Source organism: Miniopterus schreibersii, assembly GCF_964146895.1.
Source record: "Miniopterus schreibersii genome assembly, chromosome: 10".
Lineage (NCBI taxonomy): Eukaryota > Metazoa > Chordata > Mammalia > Chiroptera > Miniopteridae > Miniopterus > Miniopterus schreibersii.
In genome coordinates this window covers 53,127,629-53,134,621 of record NC_138110.1, presented here as the reverse complement: position 1 = coordinate 53,134,621, position 6,993 = coordinate 53,127,629, and the positions used below count along the sequence as shown (strand labels likewise).

The 6,993-nt window shown below is 49.6% G+C and overlaps 1 pseudogene across 1 annotated transcript; it reads right to left on the bottom strand.

Annotated features, from left to right (window-relative positions):
• Positions 1-3,589: 3,589 nt before the first annotated feature.
• On the bottom strand, positions 3,590-4,495 carry LOC308562319 (calponin-2 pseudogene; annotated as a pseudogene). Its single transcript has one exon. The product of its transcript is annotated as a calponin-2 pseudogene (transcript).
• Positions 4,496-6,993: the final 2,498 nt, after the last annotated feature.

The following is a 6,993-nucleotide window of genomic DNA, read 5'->3' as shown; positions in this document are numbered from 1 at the left end:
CTGCCCCCCCCCCGCGCCGGGCCCGCCCCCGGCCCGCCCCCCGCCCGCGCCGGGCCCGCCCCGCACGCCTCAGCTCCGCTTTTCCTGGAATTCCGGTCCAGCAGAGGGAACAAACTCAAGTTCCCTCAGCGCCTTGGCCCTCGGGCTTTGGGTGGCAGCCACCTGTGGGCTCAGGTTCCAGCTGCCCGACCGGCTCGGCCGCCTGGCAGCTCACAGCGTGCCAGGCCCGAGCTGGACCCTGGGGACCCGTGAGCATCACACACCGTGTGGGGATTGCGCCCTACCCCACGCTCATCACGTAATTACACAACATACGTGTGTAATTGGGGAGCTTAATGGGGACCAGCCGTGGCCTGCAGGTCAGGGAAGGCTTGTCTGAGGACCCGAGGGAGTGTGCCCGGGGAAGGGAGTTGGAGTGGAAGAGGGCAAGCCAGAGAATGTTCACACCCGAGCTGCTGGTAATAACAAAAACATTGGAAACACCCCAGATGACTCTCCGCAGGCGAGTGGGCAAATGAGCTCTGGAATATTCGTGCCATGGACTATTACGCAGCAGTGAAACTGAAGGAGCTTCAGCTGCAAACAGCAACACATCTATCTCAGAAACAATGTGGAGTGAAAAGTGGCAGAAAACTACATACACTATGATGCAACTCGTAGAATGTACAATAAAAGCAAACCCTAAAATATGCATGTTTAGACATGCATTTGGAAGAATGTTTTTTTTTAAAATGTTTTTATTGATTTTTAGAGCGAGAGGAGAAGAGGGACAAACATTGAAAAACATCACCCATCCACTGCCTCATGCAGGCCCCCTACTGGGGGAATGGAGCCTGCAACCCTGGGCATGTGCCCTGAACAGGAATAGAACAGGTGACCTCTTGGTTCTTGGGTCAATCACTGAGCCACACCAGCCGTGCTGGGAGAAAATGTTTTAAATCAAGGGAAAGATAAACATAAATTTAAGAAGAATGGTTATCTCAGGTCAGGAGAGGGGAAGAGCATACAGGTATATTCAGGTTATTGGTACTATTCCAGTGCTTGGGTGGGATGGTGTTTTACTTCATTTCATTATATTCTAAATATATAATGAGAAACGAGAGGGTAGGAGAGCGGAGGACAAGGGGCTAGAAAACCAGGTGAGAACTAGGTCACATGGGGCCTGTGGGACATGGTGAGGTCTTTCCCCTGAGAGTGCTGGAAAATCAGTGCAGGGTTTTAAGTGGAGGCAAGACAGGATCGAACCTTTATTTAGAAACAATATTCTCAAAGTGTGATCCGGGAATAATCAACATCGATGTCACCTGGGAGCTGATTGTAACTGTGACTCTCAGACCCCACCCCAGACCCACTGAGCTGCAATCTATCTTTAACAAGATCCACAGTGACTGGTGTGCACATTGCAGGGTAAGCCCGGCCTCGCTCTGTCACCGGAAAGGGACTGGTCCGCAGCGGGTTGGCCTCCGGCACGTGTGGGTTCTTGATTTCATGCGGGAAAGATTTCACAGTACGAGTCCAGGTGATTGAGAGGGTGTTTATCAAAGCTGGGGACAGTGAAACAAGGGTGGGCCTAGGGTAGAAGAAGCAACAGGACAGCCTGGGCAGAGCTCTCTAAAGGTGGGAATTTTAGGGGCGGATGTAATAGAATATTTATCAGCTTTATGCTGATGTGCCAAAATGAGATTTATTCCCTTTATCTGTCCTTGGATGTGGTTGGCACAAATGGCACTAATTGGATTTCTGTGATCTATCTCCCCAACTAGGGTGATTTAAGCTATTTACCCTCTGGTTGGGGAGTTGTGTAAACCATTTACTCTTCAGTGTTCTTGATTAGGGAAGATAAGCTTTTTACTAGACGACCATAAACTGCTTGGCCTTTTAACTATCTGTCAGTGGAATTCCCCACTCCGCTTGTCCTGGCTTACTAGCCTGTCTCAGCTGCAGTGAGCGAGGGCATTGCAGAGGGGCCAGAGCAAGCCTGGAGACCAGGAAGGAGGCAACTGCAGTAGCCCAGGCTGGGGGAGATGGAGAAAATCAGATTCAAGCTACACTTAGGGGGTAAAGTCGCCTGACTTTGGATTGGGTTGTACGTGGGAGTGAAGCAGAGAGCAGGTCAAAAATGATTCTTCCAGTACATTGTGGAAACCAGAGGAGTGTTTTGTAAGATTCTTTCCCGGCTCTCTGTGCTATGCAGGGTAAATCATAACAGCTCCACTTATTGAGAAATATTTGGAGCAGGTACTCTGAGAAGGCTTTATAAACACCATCATATTTAATCTTTACATTGTATTTAATCTTTACAGCAATACCATGAAGCAGGAAGTGATCTCCTCACTTTACAGGTGAGAACACTGAGACTGAGAGAAAAGTAGAGCCTGCTTCGCACATGTGTTCTGAGTGGCAGAGCTGGGATTTGGATTTGAACCTGCCTCTAGAACCTTCACTCTCTACCTCATTACTGTCTCCCCGGCCCCTGTCATGACATTCAAGTCCATCTCCAATCAGTCCCATCACTTGCCAGCACATTCCTCAAACACTGGCCAACCTGGATGACTTGCTGGTCCATTAACGGTGACACACGTACTCTGCTGCTACTCCCACTGTGAGACTGAGTCTGATTTTCCTCCTTTTGTTCCTGGGCTGGACTGAGTAACTTGTTTGCCTGGTAGAATGTGGTGAAAGTGACATTGCTGGACTTTGAGTCTAGGTCATAAGAAGCCTTGCAGCTTCCTCTGGGGCCTCTCGAACATTCTCTCTGGGAACCCTGAGTCACAATGTAGGAAGTCCACACCAGAGAATCCCATGCAGCTCCTCCACTGGACTGTCCAGCTGAGCGCAGTCTTTCTGCCATCCCCACCAAGAGACCAAACACAGCCAACTGAATATGTGATGCCAGGTGGAAAGGAAGAATTACCCAACTAACCCCACTCCACATTGCTGACCTACAGATATATAATAGTTAATTGAAGTCATTAAGTCTTGGGATAGGCTGTCAAGGCAGCAATAGATAATAGGAATGCTGACTCATACCCACCCCATGACCCACCCCTAATTACTTTTAATTGATTTCAGAGAGAGGAAGGGAGAGGGAGAGAGAAACATCAATGATAAAAGAGAGTCATTGATTGGCTGCCTCCTGCATGTACCTTACTCGGGATCTGGCCTCCAACCCGGGCATGTGCCCTGACAGGGAATCGAACCATGATCTCCTGGTTCATAGGTTGATGCTTAACCTCTGAGCCATGCCGGCCAGCCCCTCCCCCTGGCAATTACTTTTGTTAAAATTGACTGAAACTTCTGTGGGTACAGAAACCACAAACTGATCAGCAAAGGCAAGAGGACAGAAGCAACTGGAAGCTTGGAGCCAGTTACCCTCCCTCCACAGGTTTCCTTTTCCCCCAACAGCTTGGCCCAAAGCCTGCTGGGAGGTTTGCTACTTGGATATCCCACCCCACACACATCTGGATCTGACCTTCACAGACCCGCAGCTGGAAGCACTTGAACACATAAAAAACAAGATGAAAACACAGAAAAACCCAAAATCCTATATGGGGAAATGATGTGGGGAGACACCCTGCAAGGGGGGGCCTCAGTGGCCTGCCTGCTCCTGGTAGTAGAGGGGTACTCCAGGGCCTTCCCTGGGTTTGGGCAGTTGCTGGCTAACTCTGGAGCCCCGTCAGCCACTGGGTCTTGTGGGCAGTACTTGGGGTCATATATCTGCCAGCCCAGGCCAAAACCTGGCCACGCTGGTTGGCACCTTGCATGTAGCCCATCTACAGAGATGTGGAGTTGTCACACTTGTCGGTCCCCAGCTTGGTATCATAGATGTGCCGCTGGGTCCCAGGAGCCATCACGCCCACCTGGCTGGCACACATTTTGGTGCCCATTTGCAGGCTGATGAGTGGTCCATGGGTGGCAGGAGATGGTTCTTGGGGTAGTACAGATATCTTTTCCTGCCATATTCTGTCATGCCTGACTGGCTGACACACCTGTTGGTGCCCATCTGAAGCCCAATGACTCACTGGCCCTCCTTGGTGGCGTCATCAAAGTTCCACTCCTGCTTCTCTGAGTACTTGATGCCTATGTCCCCTCCAGTCTGTGAGCTTTGTCTTGCCCTTTCCTGCCACAGCCGGAAGAGACACCTGCACCTGTGTCATGTTTCCACTCTCAGACAGGTCATTGGCCTTGAACAGGTCCACAGAGTTCGTACCATAGCTGACCACGATCTTGGTGAAGTTGGAGAGATTCTCTAGCTGGTGCCAGTTTTGCATGGAGCAGTTGATCTTGAGGACCAAGCCCAGATGTAGCTTATTCATGAGTGTGCACAGGATAATTCCATCCTTCAGGCCCTTCTGGAAGTGGAGACCCATAGACAGGCCTGTGAGTACCTCGATCCAGCTGCCTCCTTTTGAGGGTCATATTTGGACAAGAGCCGGTTCTTGACCTTCGCCGAAAGCCTGTACCAGGGCCCCTTATTGACCTGCGTGGTGGCCAATTACAATGTGATGATTTGATATATGTGCACATTGTGAAAGGACTCCCCCCTCAACTAATTAACACACTCATCACCTCACATATTTACCTTTTTTTTTTTTTGGTGAAAACATTTCATTTCTACTCTTTCAGCAACTTTTAGTTATACAAGTGTTATCAACCAACTGTAGTCACCATGTTGTACGTGAGATCCTCAGGTCTCATTCATTTGGTAACTGTAGGTAATTCCTTTATTAAACTCTCAATTACTCAGTTTGAGTGTGTCACCTGGTTCCTGCTAGGACCCTGGGTGATACAAGCTGGTCTTGAACCTCTCCGTGTCTGTACACAGTGGGCCAATGTCTACAGAGGTGGAGGAGGAATGGAGAGAGATGCTTTCCCCAAAACGCATCATCCACACAGCATCGTTCACATGGGAAGACAAGAGACACATTCTCAAACACGCAGGAATTCTCTCACATATCCTTCCTGAAAAAAATCCAGTGTCGTCATTGTCTGTGTATTTGGAGAGTCATGTGACCTTATTTAATCCTACCAGTCGGGTAGATGATCTTCAAAGGTAAGACAGGTTCAAATTCTCCCGGATCTCCAATCCTGACCCAGGGCCTGGCAGAGAGCAGGAGCTTATTATGTGTTGGCGTGATGAAGGAATGTAATTCAGAAATTACAATGTAACAGGTCATTGGCCCTAAGCCCCTGAGATATATGGGAAGCCCTCATCTGAGTATGACCTGTGTTCAATCCTGTGCAGGTTTCAGGCTGCCTTGGGTTAAGGGAAGGCAAGTCAGTGCATAAGGAAGAGAGATGTCAAGACATGGGCAAATTAATCCACCCTCACCGCACACACCCATACAAAAATATGAGTCACAATAATAACTACTGTTTCTCAAGCTGGTCACTATGAGAAGGGATTGACATGCATGATCTCATCTAGTCCTCCCAGCAGCCCTGTGAGGTAGGCACCATGATCAGCCCCATTCACTGGTAAAGAACCTAAGGCTCAAAGCCGTCACAGCTAGTGAGAGATGAAGCTGGAATTTGGGTGTGAATGTGCTAGACCTCAGAACCTGTGCTCTTGAGGCCTGTCAGTATCTAGGAGAAAGCAGGGCAGGTTGGACAGCAGCCGAGTCTGGGGGCAGAGCCGTGGGCAGGCAGGCACCCCTGAGTTTGCACTCCTGACCTGCCGTCCTGCTGTTCCCACATTCAGCACACAGTTCCCTAGGCCAGCCCTGCACCAGGCACTGAGGATATGGAAGGAAAACCCACTCTCTAGTTGGTTTGCTCACAGGACAGCAGGGGAGCCAGCACCATCGATTTGCTACAATATGACAAAGGGTCATTAAGTATTTCTTCCTCCTGGGTTCTATTGTTTTCCTCTGTGAACTTCAGGAAAGTGGTTGGGAAATCAAGGGTTGCAAACGCAAATGCTGACAGAGGAAGTGTGGAATGCAGACAGTTAGGGGTCTGTGACTTGGGACAAGTTCTCTCTGAGCCTCAAATTCCTCATCTATTGAGTGGGGATAACACACATAACACTAAGCTCACAGGATAACACGTAGAGACATACCTAATTCATAGGATAATCCACATGTATACCTAACTCATAGGATAACCAATATATACATACCTAGCTCATGGGATTACACACACACATATATACGTGTGTGTGTGTGTGTGTGTGTGTATGGGCCAGATTTTGCCCCTGGCCCTGTAGACTCCATAATAACTAAGGTCTCTGTTGATTCTGATCTTCTAGGATATCTGAATAGGAAAGAGGTCAAGGGAGGGATGTCTCCAACTCAAATTTATCAGACAGGTTTAGGATTCCTCTACCCATGAGTGAGCCTCCTGCGGTGATGGGGAGGGGTCACGTCCTGCCTGTGCCAGCTGGGGCAGGAGCCCTCAAAGCCCAGTTGTCCCCCAGATGGGTAACCTGGGGGACATTATAAACTGTTTATAATGGAGTCCAAAGTCAATGCTCAAGGGCAAAGCCTGATAGGGTCGCGCTTGCCCTTGCAAACCCCTTTACACAGACACACTGCCACTCAGTGAATGTGACACAGCCAGTATTTCCTCCCGTGTCCTGGTCGAGTGTCTGCAGGAGATCCTGGCGCTGAGAAGCCATGCTATGTGAATAATATGCTGCTTCAGATCCTAGAATCCCCCTGAGTGGGCTGTGATGCTTATGGTGCTCACAGGGGCAGAGGCTCATGGTCTCCAAGATTTAGGCTGCCCAACCATCCCTGTGAGGTGGCAATGAGGAGTTTGCTGGGATGCAGGGCTTTCCATGCTAAAACTGTTGTGGGCGGCAGGGACAGCTCCAGGTATTAGACCAGCGGAGTCACACCAGACCTGGGTCCTCCATCCTAAGGGTTTTAAGGGTGAAGATTCTAGGGGAGGTCCCAGGGGAAGATCTCAATAGAATATTCAGCAGCTTTCCAGGTGTATCCTTTCAGGGTCTAGGTCTCCACTGATTGGCCCGTGCCAGGGCAGGGGGTC